We start from the raw sequence: 22,556 nt of genomic DNA on the forward strand, positions 1-22,556 counted from the left end.
TCTCTGTCCTGCCAACAAGTGTGTATGTGTCAGGGCCCATAACAAGGAGCTGGTACCATGGGCTTTGCCCCCATACCAGGCTGCCCACTAGGGACCTCCAGAAAGCAGAGCAGAAACATGTGGCTCTGCCAGGTGTGGAGCAAGAACGCATGTCCCTGGGCACCAAGCCTGGCAAACAAGTTTCCACTGCCACTGGAAGCAAAGGAGACAACAGCTCCAGCTTCCCTGCACCTGGCGCCCCGAGCCCAGGGACCAGCGTCCAGGTGCCCAACGCCCGCAGGAAAGGAACGAGGAAGGGGCAAAGGGGAGCCCCACACTCCCCAGGGACAGCAGGCATGGCCCCCACCCACCACCCGTGCTGCACCAGGATCTGCCACCAATCTGCCTTTCTGGGAGACATGCCACCCACCAACTGGGCAGACAACCCTCTCCCCAAGCCACTTCTCCAGCTGCAGCACCCAGGCAGGAGCCCCTCCTCCTGCTTGGCTCCTGCTTCTCCTTCTCCTGCCCTTCCCCCAAGCAGCAGAGACATCTCTCTCCTTTTTCCAATATTGCTCCCTTCACTCCTTGCTAGTCCTGTTCCACATTCCCCTCCTCCAAGAAGTCCACCGTGGTTTCCCCTCTCCACTTTGTTGGCCACTTAACTCCTCCCCCACCCCATCCCCAGCAGGCTAGATTTCCAGCACAAGTACACCTGTGTACAAAAGAACCCGCCCAGGGAGGAGTAGGAGGGGTGGGAGAGTTATTCTTGGTATTTATTATTCCTCAGATGTTTGCAGTGCTTTACAGTTTTCATAACGCTTCTCCATACATTGGCTCAAATCATCTTTAAAATAACTGAGAGAGTCAGGCAGAGAAGGTTAAGTATCTACATCTTTATAGAGGACACTGGGGCCCAGAGAGATTTGCCCAAGGTCCCGGAGCCTGTTAGAGGACTCAACCCAGGTCTCCTGACCTCCCGTGACTCAGGGACGCCCCGAGCATCAGTGCTTGTTAGTCTGGGAGGGCCTCCTGGAGGAAGCGAGTGCGCGTGCGCTCCCAGAGGAGGGGAGGCGGGAGCCAGGTGGAGAAGGGACGAGGGGTCGGCCGCAGCGTGGGAACAGGCGGGAGCGGCGCGGGCCGAGCGCGGGGAGGGGGCGCCGCGCTCACCGCCGGGTCCCGCCCCTCGGCGGGCGCAGACAATGGGGTCGCTGTGCCCGGCCGCCCCCTCCCCGTGCTCGGCGGCCCGCGCCCGCCCCCTCTCCCCAAAGCTGCTTTCAATTTAAACGCCTCCAACCAGCGGGCGCTGCCCCGGGGGGCGCGACCGCAGCGCCGAGCGCCCCTGTAATTTCCGCGGGGAGCTGACCGGCTCAAACACGGCCCCGCGGTGCCCCGACCGCAGGCCCCGAGACCGGAGACGGCGCCCAGACGGCCGTGCCCGGGTCGTGGGAGCGCCGCCGGGGCGGCCTCCTCCGCGCGCCCGGCCCGGCCCGCCGCCTCCTCCAGGCAGCCCCTCGCCACCAGGGAGCCGCTCCTCCGGGAGGCCTGCGCGCCCTCCTCACGCCGCCGCCGCCGCCTGCGCTCCCTCGCACCTCTAAAAGCCCGTGTCCCTTGTGGGGACGCGGGGACTCAGGGAGGAGACCGGCCAGGAGTGCCCATTCTGTTTGTCTGCTGTCTCCCCATCAGACTAAAGGCTCCCTGAGGGTAGGGGTGGGCGCTCTTCAGACCAGGGGCTGCCGAGGGGAGGTGCTGAGACAGTGCTGTCCCCGCCAGACGGGGGAGCTCTCTGAGGGTGGGGGTCGGGTCTCCCTAAAAGGCAGGGGGCCAGTGAAAGAATGGAAAGTGGGGAAGGCTGATGCTCAGAGCTAGAGTAAGATGTTTTGTTTGTTTTTTTAATTATTAGCTAATACTACTATTGATTACATAATAGTTTCTGGGAAGATGGGGCTCCAGAGGGAGCAGGCCTGTCCCTCCTTTCCTCTCTCCCTGAGTCCACAAGGGCCTAGCTCCAGCTCTCTACCCCAGAACAGTCAGGGAAGCAGGGATGGTCCCCATGCTGCCTCCCCTTCCACCAGCGGCCCTGTCGGAAAGCTGGTCTGGGGCAAGTCAGGGACCTGGGCTGTAGCTCCTGCTGGGGAAGTGGCAGGGAGGGTCCTGCCCCCAGGTTAGAGAAGAGGGGACCCCAGCCAGTGGCCTCCAGAAAAGGTCCCAGCAGGGATTGTCGCAAGAAGACGGGGTGGGTGAGGGCCATGGACGACGTGAATCTGTCTGCAGCTCCGTCAGCTTAGCTCAGACCAGGCAGAAAGGGCAGCCAGATGCCAGGAAGAATTTTCTGAGGACTGGCTAGTGGGCTCCGGGCCTTCTCCAGGCTGGGCCTTGAGTTGTGCCTGTGGACATGCCTGCTAAGGCTCCCCTCTGACCTCAAGTGCTTATTCTGCCCCCTGCTCCCCTCTGCCTAGAAGCTGTGCCCAACCCCCCTCCCGGGAACTTCGGAGGGGGCATTTTGAGTTAATACATATGGTTGAGTTGTCTAAAAGGCCTAATTTCCCTGGATCACTGCAGTTCTCAGGCCTGTGTAGATGGGGCTCCATTGGAATTTTCCAGATCAGAGTGTGTGTGTGTGTGTGTGTGTATGTTGAGCTGCGGTGAGGGAGCTCAGCTGGGGGCCCTGGCTTGTCCTGAGTGCTCTGCTCCACCTTGTCCCCTCCCCCATGTCCCAAACACCCCTCTCTTTCCAGCCTGGCTGTTGTGGTGAAGCTAATCAGAAATAATTATGGGGGAAGGAGGGATCCTGAGAGGGACCCCACAGAGACCACCTCATCCGCCCTGGCCCAGCCCTGGTGGCCCTGGCCCCGGGGCCTAGGCCTGGCTCAGCTCTGCCTGGTGAGGGTGAACCCACCAACACCACCCCCACCCACTGCTCTTCCCTCTCCCTGCCAACTCCAACCCCTGGAGCCACAGGTAAGCTCACAGGTCTGGTTTGCCTCCATCTCCTACCCCCTTCCCCTCTCTGCTGTTTTGTCCTTCTTCATTCATCCCATTTATTGGGCGCCTTCTCTGCACCAGGGCCCATGCTGGCCATTGGAAGTAAACTGGTGGCTGCTCTCATGGGGCAGCCTCTAGGACTTGGGTCAGAGAGAAAGGCAGAGGGCCCCCTCCAGGATCACAAGCCACTTCAGGAAGGCCCTTCCTCACCACCACCTTGCTACGAGGGTCTGGGAGCAGAGAACCCCAGCCCCAGGAGCCTGTGAGGGACTTCCTGACTTCACTCCTTACCTGGAATGGCACCCAATCCCGCCTCCCACCCTGTGTTGACAGGTGTCAGGCCTGCCCCACTGTCTCCCCATCCTGACCGCCTGCCCTCCTCCATCTGCTCTGGTTCTCCTTGCTTCTTTGCTAGGGGGTCCCTCAGGAGGACAGAGACCCTCAGTCAGCTCCTCTCTGTCACCTCCCCGGGGTTCAAGGCCACAAGCCAGGAGAGCGCTTAGGAACCTTGGAGATCAGCTCTGTCTTTCCCTTTCCGCAGCAGGAGACGGAGGCCCCAACAGGCAGGGGAGAGTGTGAGGAGTTGGGCAGTGGAACTACACTCTAGGCTTCTGACTCCTGGTCTGGGGCCCTTTCTGGGGAGTCCTGCCTGTCCCTGCACCTAAGGGCAGTCTGAGTCCGCTCCTTCCTCCATCCCCTCACTGTGCCCAGGAGAACGGAGGGGCAAACAGGGGTCTCACCGTCTTGCCTTCCTGCCCTGCCCCAGTAGCCTGGGCCCAGAGACTGGGTGGTGGGTGGGAGGGACTGGAGGGGGGCTCCGTTGAGGGTCTCTAATTTGCTCCTGCCCCTTGATGTCCAGAAGAAAACAGACCTCCTGTGCCCATGAGATTTCCAAGCATAAACGGAGGTCAGTGCCCCCCCTTGCCCCGGAGGTGTCAAGGTGGTAATTAGGCTTGGGGGTGGGTCCTGGAAGGGTGGGGGTGGGGTGGCCATTATCCCTGAGAGCTGAGCTGGGCAGAGGAGCTGTGTGGTCCAGGCAAATGGGTGGTTTGTAGGTGGTCTGGGGAATGAATGACTGAGTGTTTGGGAGGGAAGCCGGTGGGGAGGGAGCAGAGAGCGGGAAGGGAGCAGTCAGATGGGAGAGCAAAGCTGGGTAGCCTTCCCCGGACTAGCTGGTCTGGGCTCTTGTGCGTCTTCTGAGGCATCACCAAAGAGAGAACCATAAAGCCTATGGGGGTCTCAGGGACGCTTGCTGTGGGCCTTCAAAAGAGGGACACCTGGGCTGCCACATGGGGCATAGGGGGAGCTCTCTGCTGAGAACAGGGGCTCTGGGGAGCCCCCATTTCCCCACATGCTCCCTCAGCTTCAGGAAGGGTGAGCGAGGAGATGGGCAGAGCTTGTTCCTGTGCAGGGTCCCTGGCACCCTGTGGGGTGCTGGCTCTGGGGTGCTTGCTGGCCGGCTGTGCCTCTGTCCCCACTCCCAGCCCATGTCTCATCCTTCTCTGTAGGGCACAATTCCTTCCTGGACTGAGAAGGACCCTTTGATTGAAGCCCTGCCCCTGTCTCAACCTCAGGGAGTGGTGGATCCACCAGATGGCCTCCTCCTCTGCCCCTCAGGATCCCCCGTCCACGGCTTCTCCGGGTCAGGCTGAACAAAGTAAATCATATCAGTGACCTTATCGCCCTGAGCCTTGGTTTCCCTACCTGCAAAATGGGAGTAACACAGTATTTAGCTGTGAGGACTAAATAAGCCAGCCCAGGGTCAGTGTTCCTAAAATGACAGTTGTGGCAATGAGTAATGCCCCACAAGATGTCCTTTGTGTCTAGCGGCCAGGTTTCCTCCAGGGAATGGCTACCTGGAACCCAGGACCTGGCTGTGACCCTGGCATGGAGACCAGGACGGAGCGGGGCAGGCAAGCAATGGGGTGAGCAGGTCACAAGGAGAGGGTGGGGTTCCTGAGACTGTCCGGTGGCATCCTGCCCGGGCTTGGGGCACATTCCTCCTCCCCCGCTCTCCCCACCTGCCAGCTGCCACCTGTACTGCCAACACCACCACTCACCTGGTGTCTGCAGCTAGAGAGAGCAGTGAGACTACCAGACACAGCTCCTCCAAGCAAAGGCGTGAAGTGAGGGCACAGGCCCGATCCGGACAGCCTGCTGGGGCGCCTTAGCTCCTGACCCCCATGGACGGGCTACGAATCTATGTCCTGGTTTCATCCTGTGACCTTCAGCACCCTGGGATTATCCTCACAAGAGAGGTTGGGTCTCCACCTTCAGATTGGGGGCTCCCTGAGGCAGAGGTTAGGCCCTCTCCATCAGACTGGAAGATTCATGAAGGGGGAACATACACCAAGAACCTGGCTCAAGGCGACTGGGCTGGGAATTGATGGGGCAGCCTGGCACCTTCATGGGTTCAACAGTCCCACCCTACTCCTTGCTCAGATCCAAAATGCTCCACTAATGGGAAAGTCCCCAGGGAAGCTGGAGAGAACTGGAAAACCTGGGGAATTGCCTGCTGCCCTGTGATCTGGAAAAGGCTGAAGTAGGGGGAGGGCAGTGTGTGTGGAGACGCAGCCTCTAGATTAGGGTCATTCCCAGACCAATGGCCCTCCTCCTCCATCCCGTCCTCAAAGCCGCCAGGCTGACCCGTTCTCTCCTTCTGTGCTCTGCCCCCCACGAGCTGGGCGGCGGGGGAGGGGGGGCCTGCTCAGCATTTAGTGGTGGGGATGCAACCAAGGGATTGAAGGGCACCTTCCTCCCTAGACCTGCAGTCAGGCCAGCAGAGCAGCCCGCAGGGGAGGTGCAGGGGGTGCTCCTGGGTGGTGGGGACCATGGGGGGATGGTGAAGGGAGCCCAGATTCGGAGCTGATAACACCCGTGGCTTCTAACGCCAGTCCCCAGTCCCCCAGCAGGGAGAGAGCCCCATCCCCAGCAATCTCCCCAGTCCCTCTCTATCCACATGTGGATCAGTCCGGGGTCGGGGACTCGGGGGAAGGGAGCTGGGCCAGATGGAATGCTGATTCCTAGGCCAGAACTGGGAGGATTCTGAGGCAGGTTGGGAAGTATCTGTTGGGAGTCATTTAGACAGAGAGAGGACAGAGTTTTAGAGAGAGGGGACAACTAAGACCATCTCTCCCATCCCTCGCTTCTGTGCCAAACCTCACTGAATATCTCCCATTTTAAGGTCTACTTCCACCTGTGTTCATTGCAGAAGTCTCCCCATGCTCACTTCAAAAATATTAACACTTTCATAAAGGCCTACTACGTTCCATACCTACTGTGTGCTGAATGATGGTGATCTAAGCGTGAAGGAGCGGCACACCCTTCCCTCGGTTGCTCACAGCCCAGGGGCCACCACATGAGACAGATTCCAGTTCAAGACAGAATGACATACAAGCGAGGCAGGGATGCTAAGAGATCTGGGTGTGCAGATGGGGAAGTTCGTCCTGACAAAAAATCGAAGATAAACTCCCCAAGCATCAGAGGGTAAAGCAAAAGGTAACTCGAATCCAGTGCCCTGAATTGCCTCTTCTGCCCGGACGCCTTCTGAGTCCCCAGTCCAAACCTGTCACACCCCATTATAACTTCTCCTCGAGTTCCTAAAGACACTCTGAACTTAACACAGATTGTAAGGATGTATTTATTTATGGGATTATGTGATTAATCTTTCTCCCTCACAACACCAGAAGGGCCGGGAACAAGCCTGTCTGTGAGCCAAGGTGGTCGTCATGAAAGCGCTCAGCAGGACTCGGGCGAAACAAGCCACTGGATGTGGCTGGAGTGGAAGGGGGTGAAGCGTGTAGTGGGGGCCCAGGCTGGCACGAGATCAGGGCAGGCTGTAAATGCCAGGCAACGTTGGGGCTTTATCCTGCTGGCAATGGGGAGCCATCAAAGGTTTTTGAGCATGAGAGTGGCATGTTCCAACCTGTGTTCTGAACTGCCTCTCAGTGAAGCACAGAGGAAGGACGGGGGAGGGGGTGTCAGGGGTGTGCTCCCCTGGAGCCAGGGGAACCAGTCTTTGTTGCAGTAGTCTCAGGGACTGGCTTAAAAAGCCCTCAGTTGAGTCTGGAGCAATCCGAGTATAAAGAAAAGCGGGTACTTTCAAACCACTCATGCTGCAGAAAGGATGGGGCTTGGTGGCCAGTTGGACGGTGTAGGGAGTTGACACGAAGGATGACTTCCAAATTCTAGTCACGCTGTCTTGGAGCTGGTGACGCCTTTGAGCTGGATAAGGCACACACAAGGCCCAGTCCTTGAGGGAGATGAGTTATATTTGGACATGTGGGTTGGCCGTGTAGTCCTTCCTGATGTCCACTCTCTGCTTCTCCTACTATAGCCAAAGCCTGTGTTCTCTTGCCCCTCCCAGAAACCCAGCTTCAGGGTGGCATGGCTTCCCCAGGGTGGTGAGGCTCACGGAGACCACTGGGAAGTGAGTGGGTGGGCGGGGGGAAGTTAGAGCTGGGCACCGGGCCTCCTGGCTTCCTGCCCCCACCTGGCACAGCCTCCTACTGGCCCTCTGACTTCCTGCCCCTTTCGAGCTCCCAGCCCATCATAGGTGGGGAGGAGGCTCCCCAGGGAGGCTGGATAAGATGGGGGAGAGATCTGGGAGCTCCCAGGCCATGGCCCAATTCAGTGAGGGTCAACAGAGTGCTTTGACCTCCGGAAGATTCACTTGCAGTTAGGGGTGGAGCAGAGGGGAGCAGGGAGAGATGGGAACTGTGAGAGCTTCGCGGTCCTCACCCTGCCTACCAGATAATCTGTGCGCCCCTGGATTCTTGGAACTCTTAGCAAAACAGAAAGAGAGTCTAGGAGACACACAGGGTTGGTGGGTAGGCACTGAGTCCAGCAACATGCTGGGTACAGAGAGGGAGCGCAGGCCCCAGGACACTGCCCCTGAATGATAATCACAAGGTGGGACGCAGGGCCCTCCGTGGAGAGCACAGGACAGAGCCCCCAGACCCACAGCGGGCCCTGGACACAGAGCCGTACATCTCCATCACCCCGTAGAAGCAGACAAAAGGAAGAGAAAGCTGTCAGGGAAAGCATCTCCTACCATACCTGGATCTCAGGGTTTTCCAGACTGTTCTCAGGAACCCTCCCTAGGTGTTCTCATGAGATGGGGTGGAGGGAAAAGGGGACCTCACCCCCTTCTCCAACCAGAAACTCTCCACTTTGATTTATATTCTAGTCATCTGCCTGAGAGTCCGCTTGGGGGAGAAATGTAGGTTGCTACTAAAACAGATGCAAATAAATAACCCCATATTTTGAATTCCCGACCCTGTAACTCCACAGATTGGAGAAACTGAGACTTAGAGTCCACTCTCCCTGAGTCCAGCAGCTGAGCTGACCCTCTCAGCTCTTCAGATGTGTGTGTGGGATGAATACATGAACTTCTGGACTCACTGTCCTGTGCTCTTGAGCTACAAAGACTTTCTAGAGAGGGCACATGAGCATGGGAGGTTGGCAGGCATGCACCCAGTGGAGAATCTCTGTGGGGGAGGAGTTATCATCTGTTACTTGGGGTTCGGTGTCTTAGCTGTGTCAGCCCTGGAACCAAAGGAGCCTGAGGCCACCGGGGGGACTCCCACCAGCGCCCAGAGGCGGAGGCCGCCCACTCATTAGCCGGCGCGCCCAGCCTCCGCTGGAGCCTCTCGCCCCCCGCGGTCGGCGACCACCCGGCAGCCGCCGGCAGCGAGCGGGTGCGGCCAAGAAAGGGTTAATCTGCAGCGCCTTTCATCAGCAGCTTGGCGGGCTCCCAAGGCCCACAGGCTGGGTACCTGGGCGCCTACCTCCGTCGGTGGGGCGGAGACGTGACCACAGGGCAGCCCTGCCGTCTGCATTCCTCCCGCGTGAGTGCGTGAGTGACAGCCGCCGCCGCGCCTGAGCCCCGCGCGGGGCGCCGGTCCCTCCGCCCAGCCAGCCGCGCAGAGGTGGGGGCGGGCCCGCCGCGAGGGGAGTGCCCAGGGCACCGCGGCTCCTCTTCTCTTGTCTTGCTGCGGCCCATGCTCCGAAGGGAGCCGCGTGCTGGGAGAGGAACCAGGAAAACCCTGTGGGGGGGCCAGAGGAGGAGCGGGCCAGCCTCCGCCACGAGGTCAGGATTCAGGGATGGAGAGATGGAGAGATGACCTGGGCTTCCTGGAGGAGGGGTCATGACAGCATAAGCACAGCCAGACCCTGGCCGAGGGCCCTGGGAATTCGGCCTCTGTCCCCTGTGTCCTCCCCGTGCGCCAGCTGTCCACATAAATTTCAACCCTTCCATTACACAGTGGCAGACTGGCCATCTTCAATTCCTCTTCCCTGAACTCACGGCCCTTGGCTTTGATCTCCCCTGGGGCCCGTTGGTGGAAACAGGAAGTCGCCTTTGGCTTGAAGCAAACTCAGGGTGTAAACAGGCAAGCGCTCCACCTTCAGGCTCCCCCAGATGGAGCCCACGCATCAGGACGGGGGAGCGCCCTTCTCTCTGATGAGGTGGTGGAAATGCACCCCCTCCACCCCTAGGCCCCGGGATTCTCCAAGAAGGCCAACAGGACTTGAGAGGGACTTCACAGAGGGATCCTCATCCTAAAGAAGAGCTGCCCCAAAGCCAATCTCCCCCCAGGGCCCAGCACCACTCTGCCAGACTAGTGTGCAAGGGACCCCCTCATGGAAGACAGATCCCCCTGGGGTCAGCTTGTCCACCCAAGCCCTCTGGGAAAGGGTCGTTTGGGGCAGCCCAGAAAAAAGAGATGGGCAATCAAGCCCTAAATTGTGCAGCTTCCCAAATACCACAGTAGCCCCCAGGGTCATCAGACCCACTAGGAAACCAGCAGAGTGTCCTCCTGAGAATTTTCCAGTCCCTCTGCAAACTGGCACTTCAAGCTCAATGTGAAGTGCAAGCTCAGCTCTTGCTTCCCACCTCTGTCTGTTTGGGTTCCAAGGGCCCTGGGCAATTGTGCAGAGGAGGAGGGAGAGGCTGAGGAGGGAGAGGCATGAGGAGGAGAGGTCGGTGAGGGCAGGAGCAGGTGGGGACCAGGCCCAGAGCAGGCCGACTCCGGGAGAGCAGAGGCCCAGCTCTGCCCCCCCGCTCTCCTTTCCCTTGGCGGGCCCCTCAGACACCTCCTTACATCTTGGCTTCTTCAGGTTCCGTGTCTAGCACACCAGGCGCTGGCTCTGAGAGCAGGTAGCAGTTTGGCCTCATATCTAGATTTTCTGAAACCCTTCTCTGCCTTTGGAATCCTGCCAGGGTGACTGCCTCCTCCTCCTCCATCCTTAGTTAATTATGTAATTAATGTCTGGGGAGTGGGGTTGAGGCCACTTTCAAGGGAGGAGCAGCAGGCTCTCTCCCACTTGGGGCCGAGGGCTTATTCCTGACCTCAAGAAAACAGCGGTCTTTGCCTGAACAGGAGATGGAGTGAGGTGGCGGGCGTTGGGGGAGGATAACTAGGAGACCCTGCTTCGCTCTCCCCCAACTCAGCCCTGGGGCCAACGGCTCCATCTCAGTTCTTCCATCTCTGAAATGGGATAATAACTCCAGAAACCGCACACAGCAGATGTTCTGAAGGTTTGTCTGTTAATTACAGATGGGTGCTGGGTGGTCGGTGCCCTGGGAGAGCAGGCCAGCCATGATCCCCAGCATGAATGAGAAGAATTCCCAAGCTACCCACCCCCCCAGCCCCACTGGCCCTCCAAGTCAGGACATCCTCGTAACACCCCAGGCATTACCTTGAAAAGAAAGCTGGGGACCTACAAATAATAATAAGGCCTCAGGCTAAAATCAGGTAAGGATGAAATACAATCAGATAAGAAATTAGGCAGCAGACCTCAAAAGAACTGGTTTCTCCTCCATCCCTCTGCCTGGTCTCTGGGGTTTGTGCTTAGGTAGGGTGAACAGCTGTCCTGGTCTGCCCAGGACTGTTCTGGTTTTAGCACTGAAAGTCCCACATCCCTGGAAACCCCTTAGTCTGGGGCAAACTGAGACAACTGGTCACCCTTTCTCAGGCAGTTTTGCAGACTGAAGAGATCACAGATGCCTGGTTCCTTTCACCCCGCCTGGTTTTCCTTAGGTATCCATGTGGCAATGGAAAAAGGCTGGCGGCCTGAGAAGCTTCCACTGCCTCCCACCAAAACCGTATGACATCACCAGGAAAAGCAGCCTTCCTCTCTGCTGAAGGCTAGGACCCCTTCCCCCACCTATGCCTCTTCCAGGAGAATTCTCATCCGAGGACGAGGACGGAGGTCCTGGACCCCTGCCCCCATTCACACACTCCAGGCAACAGCAGAGCCCTGGCGCTCCCAGGCCACTGGGGAGAACCTTCCAGGAGACAAGCCCCAGGTTGCCATCTGGTGGTAATTCCCCAGGGAAGAGGTTTGCCCAGGTGACCTCTAGGTCAAGCTCCTTTAAATAGCCCCAAATTGCCTTTGACACAGGCAACCTGGGGTCACTGCTGGCAGAGGAAGACCCAAGGCTTTGAAGGCCACACCCCCCAATGGCACTACCTTGAAGTCACTTCTGGGGGTGAGCCTTCCAGCTGTGCAACAGCCGGCCATAGGCATTCCTGAGGGGTAGCTGCAGCGGTGGGTCTCTGGGAGGGGCAGGGAAGGGGTGAAGCAAGTGGGGGCAGGCCCTCCCCTAGACATGCCCAGCTGTTTCCTTTTAGGAAACAGCAGACCCTTGCCTCCCCCCACCACTCACACACACACACACACACATCTCTGTTGATCTCAAAGCATAACCATCATTGTGCAAAATGAGAAACCAAGGTCCAAGGGAGATCTGGTGGGGAAGCTTAGAGAATGATGCTCCCAGGCCCCGCCCAGCTGTGGATCTACACACACATACACACACACACACACACACACACACACACACACAGGTGGGACATACAGGTGCCTGGGCCCTGTTTGGAGCATGGCATCGCTTGTAGCATCAGGTCAAGGGGGTAGGCAAGCAGCCTGGCCTTGGGCCTCTCACTCAGAACCAGGCCCCCCAGGCTGGCCAGGGAGCTGTCAAGTCCCCCACTACAGAGACAAATGGAGCCGTCAGAGAAAATAGCTTCTAATGGGGAGCAGGAGCCAGGCTGGGCTGGGGGTGGGGGGAGGACTCTGCTGGCCAGATGTGAATTCTTCACTAATCGCACCAAATTGGCCCAATTTGTTCCCTGACACATGGGGGGACCAGCTTCGTCTTTCTCCCACCGAGCAGCCTTCCCTTCCTCCTGCATGGAAGCACTTTTGCTCCAGGGATGGGGCTGGCCAGCTGACAACAGGCTGGGGAGAAAGTGGATGAGGCCAGATTCCACACTCTCCCTCCCATAGGACCCCAGGAGTTGGCTTGGGCTTGTCTCCCCTCCATCTCTGCCGGCCCCTGGGCCCTGGGTGCTGGGGGCCACACAGTTTAGGGAGGCTGGGGGTGGGGGGAAGAAAAGGGGGCTAGGGCATATCCCTTGGAAATGGGAGACACAGGCAGGAACTGGGGACATGCTTGGGAAGAGCAGGGAGGGGTCTCGGGAGAGGCTAGGGGATCATTTAAGGCAAGATGATGTCACCTCTTAGAGGCAGCAACTCTGAGCATGCTGATGAGAAGCAAAGGAGAGCCCCGTCCCCTCCTCTCCAACTCTGAGCCAAAACGACCCCTTAAATGCTTATACCAAAAACACGTACTGAAGGTGGGGCTGTAGCAGGAGGGCTGCCAGTGGGACTTTGAGAAGAACTTCCTCACCTTCCACTTCACTTGGGCCTCTCTTCCTCCAATGTAGATCAAAAGGCGATAAGGAGATGGGCATCTCCTTGGGTTTCAGGGTTCGAGGAGGTAGGATAGGAGTGATGATGGTGGCTCGGCCAGGGTAGGAGAGTAAACGGAGGCCCCGGCCTCTGGAACTCTCTCCTCTGTCCTGTACCAGGAAAGGCAGCTCATACACATGGGTTTGGAGGTTCTAGCCCACCATCCATGGTCTGTTCTCCTCTTGTCCCCTCAACATTACCCCCCACCCAAACGGCCATCCTGGGGCCTAGGGATTGTAGGGGTCCGGCCTAGGAAAGACGGAGTAAAGGACAAAGCCCATGTAGACCTTGACCGCAGGCTCAGGGCTGTTCGTGCAGGGGTTCTGGAGTCCTGGGGTCTAGGAGTGGGATTGTCCCAAGTCCCCCTTGGCTTCCAGAGTCCTCACTCTTGGAGAGAGGGGTCTGGCTGGAAGAGGGTCCGAACAGGGGGCACTTGGGGCCTAAGGCAGGGGCCCTGGTGCCCAGCCCAGAGGAGCACTGCTGAGGGCCCTCGGTCCCTGCCTGAGGGCGAGAGAGAAGGTGAAGGCATCGGGGCCCCAGCCTGGCCAGCTCCGTGGAAGAGAACACCTCCTACCCCCATGTCCCTTCTCTACTCTTGCCCTCCCCCACCTCAGGGCTAAACCATTCCTGCCCCTGGGGATGGCCCTTAGAACTTTCCCGGCTCACCTTTCACTCCCACTCCCAAACCTTCCCAAGGCCCAATCCTGCTGCCATCAGTGCTACTCCCTTGGGGGGAATTCCACTCCAGGAAACCAGTGCAGGGTGGGGCCAGCCTGAGGGGGAGATGGGCCACCAGGTTCTCAGAGGGCAGGGAAGTCACCTGGTGTGATAACCTGTGGGACCAGGTGCAGCCTGCTTCTGGAGGGAGGGGCCAAGCCTAGCACAGCTGGAAGCAGGGGGCTGGGGAGATGACAAAGATGACAGAGGCACTCAATCCCTGTGGGCAAAGTCAGGAGGCACCTGGGGAAGAAAGAGAGGGGAGAAGGATCTAAGCGCTTAACAGACTCCATCCCGCTCCATCAACAACTTGATTTTGTTTTTTAAGAATTTCTGCTAGGGGCTGGCCCCGTGGCCCAGTGGTTAAGTTCACGCGCTCCAGCTTCAGTGGCCCAGGGTTTCGCCAGTTTGGTACCTGGGCGCGGACATGGCACCGCTCATCAGGCCATGTTGAAGTGGTGTCCCACATGCCACAACTAGAAGGACCTACAACTAGCATATACAGCTATGTACTGGGGGACTTTGGGGAGAAGAAGAAAAAAAAAGATTGGCAACAGATGTTAGCTCAGGTGCTAATCTTTAAAAAAAAACAGAATTCCTGCTCCTCCCTAGGTTTCCCTGGCTAAGCAGAGCGCCCCCTCCTGGCAGGGTTACAGACCTTGATTCCAGACAGCTGAGCACAAACAGGAAGGGAGGAAGGCAGGAAAGTCCCTTGATTTCTCTCAGAAACACCCTCTACCTCTGTTTGCCTGCACAGTTCTAGCTGATTTGTGGCTTATGTTCTCCAAGAACAAGAGCTCTTCTTCCCGCCCAAAGAGTCACAGTGACCCGGGAATGAATTCGTGTTTTGCTACTTACTTGCTATGTGCCCATGATCTATTATGACGTAACTCTCAGCTGTGATGTAACCTCTGCGAGCCTCAGTTTCCCCAGCTGTAAAGTGGGAAACCTAAAGCAGAAGACCACCGTGAGAACCATAGTTGATCACGGAAGCCTTTTGCCTAGTGGCACCTGGCATGCAGAGCCTGCTGAATCGACATCCGTTGAATGAATGAATGAATGAATGGACTTGAAGGGCTCTCTGCAGACGTCTTTTGCCTGATTTCCTTACAGATTCTTGGGCACCATCTAGATTTCCAACAGAAAGGGACTTCCTCCCTCCATGTCTCAGTGTCCTCATTTGTAAAATGGGCAATAGTGAAAAGACCTACCTCACGGGTCATGGTGAGGATTATAAGAGGAATCCAGGGAGAGATCTGAGTACAGTGTCTGGTACTTAGGAAGAGTCTGGGGAATGTTGGGGGTGTTAGACTAAAGGCTGTTCTGTCCGTCCGCCAACTCGCAGAGCAGGGCTCTCGCTCCACTCCCACCAGCTCATGTTCAAATGGCTCAAGAACAAGAAGCCCCAGGGCCCTTCCTCTCCCTTAATCTTATTGCCCCACAGGCCCAGTCTTCCCACCTTGGCGATCAGAAAGTCCATTCCTCAGTAACCTCCTTCTCTCGGAGACTGGAGAAACTCCAGACGAGCTGCACGTTCCTCAGAGTCTGCCCGGCCCCACCCAGGCCCCAGTTCGTGCCGCCTGCCCTCCCCTCCCACCCTGACTCCAGGACTGATCCTTCCCGTGTCCCTGCCCTGCTCTCAACCCGTGACTCCCTCTGGCCCTCCTCCCTTGCCACCCCTCTGGCTGGCACCTGAACCTTTCTCTCCAGGGTGGTGGTGGTGTGCAGACTGAGTCCACAGCAGGCCTGGGGAGGAGCACTGGGTGCCAGGACCAGCCCGGGCGTGGCTCAGGCCTCCTCTTGCTGAAACCTGCCACCTCCCAGCCCCTGTGGACACACACTCATCGCCTTCTGCCACCGCCAGGAAGCGAGCTCCACACACCTCTGCCTAGAAACCAGCACTCCCTCCCTCCCAGATCCTGTCCTGGGAGGGCTCTGCCAGCTGTCACCACGGGTGGGGGCCATGGTCTTTTCCTGGGCTCTGGCCCTCTCTAGGACATCCTTCCCTCCGTGCGGCTGACCTGCCCCCATTCTGAAGGGGGCCCTATCCCAAACAATAGGAGAGGAAATAGGGCAGCTATTGGCAAGTAGTATTTCTCAAAGGTCCCCCTGGGGGACCTGTGAGAACAGAGGCTGTGAGGCGGTAGGGTGGGAACGCCACTCAAAGCAACTCACTCCCAAACACTTTCCGTTCAGGCTTCTGCTTTACCTTCATTGATGTGTACATATGTACATGCACAGTTAACTCAGTATCATATCCAAGTCTGCTTTGATATAAAAAATATGTTCTCCAACAACAAACACACAGATACAGAGAACAGACTGGTGGGTACCAGAGAAGTGAGGGGGGAGTGAAAGGAGTAAAAGGGGACATTTGTACGGTCACAGATGGAAACTAGACTTTTGATGGTGAACACGAGTAGCATATATAGAAGCCAAAATATAATGATGTACACCTGAAATTTATATAATTTTATAAGCCAATGTGACCTCAATTAAAAAAAAGCATGCTCTAAAACATATAGTTGAATTATTTTTTTTCTCTAAAAGTCTTTGTGTCAAATAGACATATCAGAAAGATGTGCAAGGCTTGGGGTATCCCCTGGCACACTGCATGTGGCCTGGGGCACGTCAGTGCCTCTGTGGAGAAGCTTGGGCTTAGAGAACAGGGGGAGGAGGAGGTCTGGGCTGGAGAGAATGAATAGGCGGTCAGGGAATATTGAGGAAAATTCTAGTAACTCTTCCTTGGGGCCAAACAGACCATCATTTCTTCCCTTCCCTTGCTAATCTGACCTGATCTGAGTCCAAGTCCCCAGCCCTGACTCCGAAACATGCCCCATTTATCTCAGATTTTTCCGCAGTGGGGTTTCCCTTAAGGCCCACCATGCCCCATTCCAGCCAAGGCAAACCTTTGCTCCGATCCAGAGAAGAGCCCTCAGCAGCTCCAATTCCGGGGAGCACAAAACGCCATCTTCCCACCCCGGAGCACATCCCCACAGCTTCCCACACCACAGCCTTCTCCATCTTCCATCCCGCCGCGCCTCAGCTTCCTCATCTGCAATCCAACGGGGGTGAACCTTGTCTCTCAGGATCCTCCCACTGCAACAATCTTAACCTCTCTATAGGGACGGTAGGCCTCCCTAGAAAATCGGTCTCTTTACTTCAAAACGAGTATTCTTCCATTCACCCCACGGACACTTTCTGAGCAATGCCTGTGTGCTCTGCTCTGTGCAAGGTGCCGGGGCTGTAGCAAAGGCAGGGTTCCCACCCCCACAAAACTCAAATGTGCGGATCAGCACGATGTTGGAAGTCTGCCTTTCTTTTTTCATCCCATACACTTAACAACTGTGAAAGTACCAGAGCCTCTGGAGGCCTGGGGAGGTGACCCTACCCCTGCCCCCGTGCTGAGTGAAGACCACACACCGGGCCGCAGGAGAGCGCTTGTCATCAAGCAATGGAGGTGACCTGGTTTGTATCCAGTCTCTGCACTTTTTCCTTAGTCTCCCCGTGCCTCAGTTTCCCCACGTAAAATGGACTTGATAATAGTACCTTCCTCATAGATGCCTCTCCTCCTGCTCCCCTCACCCCATTAGCCTGCTGCCCTCGGTGCTGCCCTGAGCTCTCTCTGCTCCCACACACTGGCCTTCTTGCTGTGCCAAAAGCCAAGCCGACACCCAGCTCAGTGCCATTAAACTTGCTGTTCCTTTTGCCTCCGTTGCTGGACCCCTAAATATTCAAATGGCTGGGTCCCTCATTTCACTCAAGTCTCTGCTCAAATATCACCATCTCCGTCCCAGTACTCTGTCCCCTTAACGCTGCTTCAGGTTTCTTCAGAGCACTTGCCACTCCCTGACGTGATATATCCATTTTCTCCCTCCTCACTGGAATGTAAGCTCCAAGAAGGCAGAGATGTTGTCTGACTTGTTGTTGTTGTTGTTGTTTTTGCAGTCTCAGTATCCAGAATAACACCTGGCACATAGTAGTGGCTCAATAAATATTTTCTTGACTAAATGAATAGTGGAGATGTGGAAACGAAACCAGCTAAAGCCAGCGATGTGCTTTGCACAGTCTCTGGCACGTCTTAAGCAACGATAAATAGAAACTTATTACTAAACACACACCAATGGGCCTGACTGAAAAAGATTGGAATTTCTTGAGAAAAAAACAAAATTCAGCCAAAATTATATGTATTGCTTCATGCAATAAACATTTGTGTTGCCATTTCTGCCATCCATCTTGATTAGAAGATGGTTTGCTCCACTGTATTTGCTCCAAACAGTCTGCCTCCTCAGCAACTGCCAGTTCTTTATTTTCTTTAAGCACCCTTCATCCAACCTCTGAGGGAGCAATTGGGACCATCAGTGAGGGGACATTTCCACGGCCACCAACGCCTGGGCCGGGAACTCCCTAAAGCTGCTAATGAATGATAAGAGCTGAGACCCTGCTGACCACCCCCACCAGTGCCAGAGGTTTCTCCTCTTCAAGGAACCCTGAACAAAGAAAGGATGAAAAACGCTCCTGAGGGGGGTCCTGCCTCTCATGGAGAGTCCCCTGCCCCCAACCTGGAGTCCTGTCAACCTAGAGCTCCGAGGAGAATGATGCCACATCGCACCCCTACCCTCCAGGCTAAGACAAATCCCCCAAACCCCCAACCCCCATGTTCCGTTTTTGTTTTCCTGGCAAGTGAAGATAGAAGCAGAAACACCTGCTTCTGCGTCTAGCATCACCTGTGAGGCAGAGAGCTCATTCGCAGTCCTCTCCCAGTGGACCCCCGTGGGCACAAGCTGGAAGGCAACAGTCCCTGACCAATTTGAAGGCAGACAGGTCCCCGCCCTTCGTGGCTACACCCAAGATCATCGAACATTGCTGGGCCAAGCTCGTCGTCTAATACCCTAACGCGACAGGTGGGGTCCGCCGCCCTGTTTACAGCTGGGCAAACAGCCGCCTCGGGGAGGTCAAGTGGCTGCCCAAGGGCTGAGCACAAGCCCAGGTCTCTGCGACTCCAGACGAACCCGTGATCCTTCGCTCACGCCACTGTGGGCCGAAACGTAGGCTGCCCAGAGGAGGAGAGGAGGTGCGGCCCTCGGAGCAGGCCTCCCAGAGCAAGGGGAAAAGGCGCAGGGCTGGGAAGGGGGGACCGGGGCCGCAGGAGGCCAGGGTCGGGTGCGGGCCCGGGCAGCGCGATCCTGGGACTCGGCGGGGCGGGGCGGGACGCGCTGGGCCCAGCCCGGGAGGAGCCGCCGCGCCCCTCCCGCCCCCCGCGCGTCCCGGCCACCCCCGAACTGGCGGCACAGGCGAGGAAGTGGCGGGGACCCGAAGCCTAGGTATAAGAGCTGGGCTCCCTCCACCAGCCCTCCCCACCAGTTCGGGAGGGGGGCCCGGGTTAGGCGGGGAGCGGCGGGGTTGGGGGGAGGCGCGGGGCCAGCCTTGGGGCCCCGGGTCTAAGACATCCGCCTGCAGCAGAAATCAGGCGGTGGAGCCAAAACAGGGGTCCGCTTGGGCCAGGCGCCCAGACTGCAGCGTTGGGCGGCAGGGGCGCTAAGCCGGCGGGGGGCGGTGGGGAGCAGGTCCGGGTTGGAGGCCGTAGGCCTGGGGCCCGGCTGCCTAATGGTTTTCCGAGGAGGTTCCTGGCGCTGGGGAAAAGGACCTGGGCCTTGGAGCGGGATACGGCCAGGGCTCTGCACGTATCCAGTCGGGCCAGCAGTTGGGGTGGCTTTTTGTCCTACCCCCACCCACTGTGGCTGTAGGCGCTGAGGCTGGATGAAGGTCGACGGAAAGGCTGGAGGGGAGGGGCCATCAAGGGGCTTGTCTTAAAGCGGCAATTGCCCAACGCTTTACGCAAGAGAGGAATGCCAACTGCAGAGCAGTGCTTGGGGTAGCGGGTGGGAGACACAATAATGAAGATGGTGGGCACTAAAATACCCCAAGGCACCTTGTGCTGCTGGAGAGGACTCTTTCATGGGCTGAGTCTGGGTGTACCGTTCAGAGAGAGTCTGCGGGCAGGGCTGCATCCTCAGCAAGTCCCCAGCACCCTGGGGAAATCCCCTCCCCCTCACTGAGCTTCTCCCCGCCCTGCTTTAAGCCCCTCCCTTCATTAGCGCCCCCTCGGCCTCCCCCTTCCCACGCTCACTCAGCCCCCTCTGCCTTGGCCCCTGCCAGTTCCAGCAGAGACCCATCCAAGGACGCTGCCACCTCCTCCAGCCAGGCCCGGGCCTGCCGTCCCCCCTCCCCCACTGGAGCTGGCTTCAGGCAAGAGGAGCTTTCTCCTGAGAAGACCCCAATTCGTTTTAGGGAGGCGACCCAGAAGAGAGGCTGAGCCTTGAGTACAGGCTGGATGACTTCAAAGGGCGGTGGGTGGGGTTGGCGCCTGGTCACAGGTGCCACTCAGGGTGGGCCAACCTGCCCAACCAGGTCAGGGCTTGTGCTGCACCACGCCCTCTGCCCAGAACATCAGGATGCAGACCTGACAGCAGCCCCACCCACCAGGGAGTCCCCCCCCCCCGGGCCTCAGGAGAAAGACCTGAGACACAGGATCCAGGACTTCAGGCACAGAGGGCCTGGCGGGTCAGCCCACCCCTCCTCCCACCTCCGTGCTGAGAGCCTACACATACCCTTCACCCACACGCACACCCACAGAGCCCCCTGGCCAGGTCGGGGCAGATTTGAGTTCCAGGGTCTCAATAGGTTACTCCTTGCTTTGCCCAAAAGTTCTTCCTGCTGTCTATTTTCTCTGCCGCCTTGAATTCTTGGGAAGATAACAGAGGACAGGCCGGTCCCCAGGCGGCACTGGCGCCTTTGGATGATGGAATCCTTGGACCTGAGTGAGGAGGCCTAGGCCCACCTCTCCACATGGAGCCCTCTGCCCCCTAACCAGACTACATGTCAGGTGAATGTCTGCACGTTCCCACACACAGCACCAGGTGCTCGGGACCATGCTAGGCCCTGGGGCTTAAAAGAAGACTAAGGGTTTTTTCCTTCCCGTAGGAAGCTAGTAGCCTCAGTTTGCTCATCTGTAAAATGGGAATAATAATGGTACTTACCACATAAGGTTATCGTGAGGATTAAGTGAAATACCATGTAAAGTTCTTACCACAGAGCCTGGCATATGGTGGGTGCTCAATAAGTGGCAGGTGTCATTGTTATAAGTGTTAATATTACTCTGGTGGGGGAGACTACACATGGAGAAACACATATGTTGTGGACCGGACTGGACCTTCGCAAACTGAGTGGGTCCTGGCCTTGTATGAATTGGTGTTTGCCCCTGAACCTGCTGCTCCACCTCCAGCTCACCCCAGAGTAACCCCCAGGATCCAGACGGACCCATCCATCTACCGGAGGGGACTCCAAGCCCCCAGGGAGAGGCAGGAATGGTCGGTGAGTGCACTTGGCTCAGGGCCACCTACGGTGAAGAGTCACTGAGGGAGAAAAGGGCTCCAGAGAGAGTCTCAGGCAGTCGAGTTCCAGGAAGGCCTCATGGAGGAGGGAGCTCCCAGGAGCAGTGGGATAAGCAGAGGGAAGTGGCTGTGTATCCTGGGGGAGAGATAGGATGGGGACAAAGGGCGTTAGGAGGAAAGGAGGATGTTAGGCTGATGCTGGGGGAATACATAGGAGGTGAGGGGATGGGGAAGAATGGGGAGGGCTCCTCACTGTGTCTCTTTCCAGGTCCTAGGCTGGCAGGGATGGGCTGGGTACCAATGAGCCATGTCAGCGTCCAGCATAGTGAGCCTGGTTTCTCAGCCAGCCCATGCCCCTGCAAGATGTTTTTATCTCTGCTCACTTAGTTCAGCAGTCCAGCAGGCAGGTGGGCGTTATTTACTGGGCACTGACTGCCAGGCCCTGAGCATAAGCAGGGACGGAGATCAGAGATCGTCAGGGTCCCTGAGCCTGGGGCGCCTACAGTCTGGAGGGAGCAGTGAGCCCTCAATCTGAGAAGGCAGGTGTCAGGCTGGACAGAAAGGCGGGGGAAGAGAGGAAGGTGACTGGACAAGGAAATGTGGGAGGGCAGAGTGGGCCGCACCCAGGGGGCTGGCCTCGTTGAGGGGGGGTGTGAAAGGCTCCAGAGCCTCTGGCCAAGCAGGGGAGGGGACTGGAGGTGGGGGGAGGCTGCTGGCACTGGTTTCTGGTCTGAGTGGGAGGGGATGTCTTTCGACCCTCCTGCGGCCCTGGACTCTGGCTACCTCTGACCTCCCTCTGTCGCGGCAGTGAGAGCTGGATCTGCCACATTCCGCGGAGGCCCCGGTTGCCATCCTACTGGGCTTGGAAGAGCCCCTGGGGGCAGGCTGGTCTCAGGGCTGGAAAAACTGGTCTTCCCACCCCCCCAAGCCTGGAGTTCGAGGAGGAGACCATGTCGGTGTCGCAGGAACTGGAGGTTCCCTACATTCCACACAGGATGGGGATGAGAGGGTAGGGTGGAGGAGAGAAAGGAGAGGAAGCTCATGAGAGGTGGAAGTGGGACAGGAATAAGGGAGCCAGGAGCTTCTCTGGCCACTAAGGAACATGGTTGGGCTGGATGGTGGAGGCATTTTTAGTAGACTTCAGAAGCAGGATGAGATGGGGGTCAGATCCCATTTCCTCTCCCAGCCTGAAAGGGAAGATGTCCTGCTTGTAAGCAGGAAAGCTTGTAGTTAGACATCAAGAAGAACTTCCCCCAATGGATGACTTTGATGACTTTGAGAAAGGAGTGAAGTATTCTCTAAGGAGGAAAGGAGAGAGTGGCTTTCAGCCTGGGATGAACCCATGAAGTACAACCTTAGGATGTGACTGACTGCCCCCTCACCATCCCCTCCTTCCTTACTGTGGTGGTGAGGGGGTCACACAGGATGGGGGTGCTGTTCCACCATCCTCATGGATCCCTCTGGCTTCCTGGGATCCTAGGCTGTCTGACCTAAGAATCTACCTCTATAAGAATCTGCTTTGCAGCAAGAGAGATTGAGTGTAGACCCAAAGAAGGAACTTTGGTGGCTGAAGTGAAGCTTATTAAGTCCCAAAATTGGCCCAGAGGACACGTCAAGGCCAGCTCTCTTTTCAGAACGTTCCCACTCTGTTACCTGGGTGCTTCTCGCCTCTCTGGGCTGTGAGCCGCCCCTGACCCCGCTCTTCCTTCCCCGGACCTGCAG

The 22,556-nt window shown here is 57.5% G+C and overlaps 1 long non-coding RNA gene across 1 annotated transcript; it reads right to left on the reverse strand.

Moving 5' to 3' along the window:
* Window positions 1-6,609: 6,609 nt before the first annotated feature.
* LOC124247135 (uncharacterized) lies at window positions 6,610-14,978 on the reverse strand. Its single transcript, XR_006890665.1, has 5 exons — window positions 14,900-14,978; window positions 14,299-14,389; window positions 13,544-13,683; window positions 12,662-12,833; window positions 6,610-7,216 (listed from the first exon to the last, which is right to left on the reverse strand). It is a non-coding gene; the product is annotated as an uncharacterized LOC124247135 (long non-coding RNA).
* Window positions 14,979-22,556: the final 7,578 nt, after the last annotated feature.

This window comes from Equus quagga, chromosome 11 (genome assembly GCF_021613505.1).
Source record: "Equus quagga isolate Etosha38 chromosome 11, UCLA_HA_Equagga_1.0, whole genome shotgun sequence".
Lineage (NCBI taxonomy): Eukaryota > Metazoa > Chordata > Mammalia > Perissodactyla > Equidae > Equus > Equus quagga.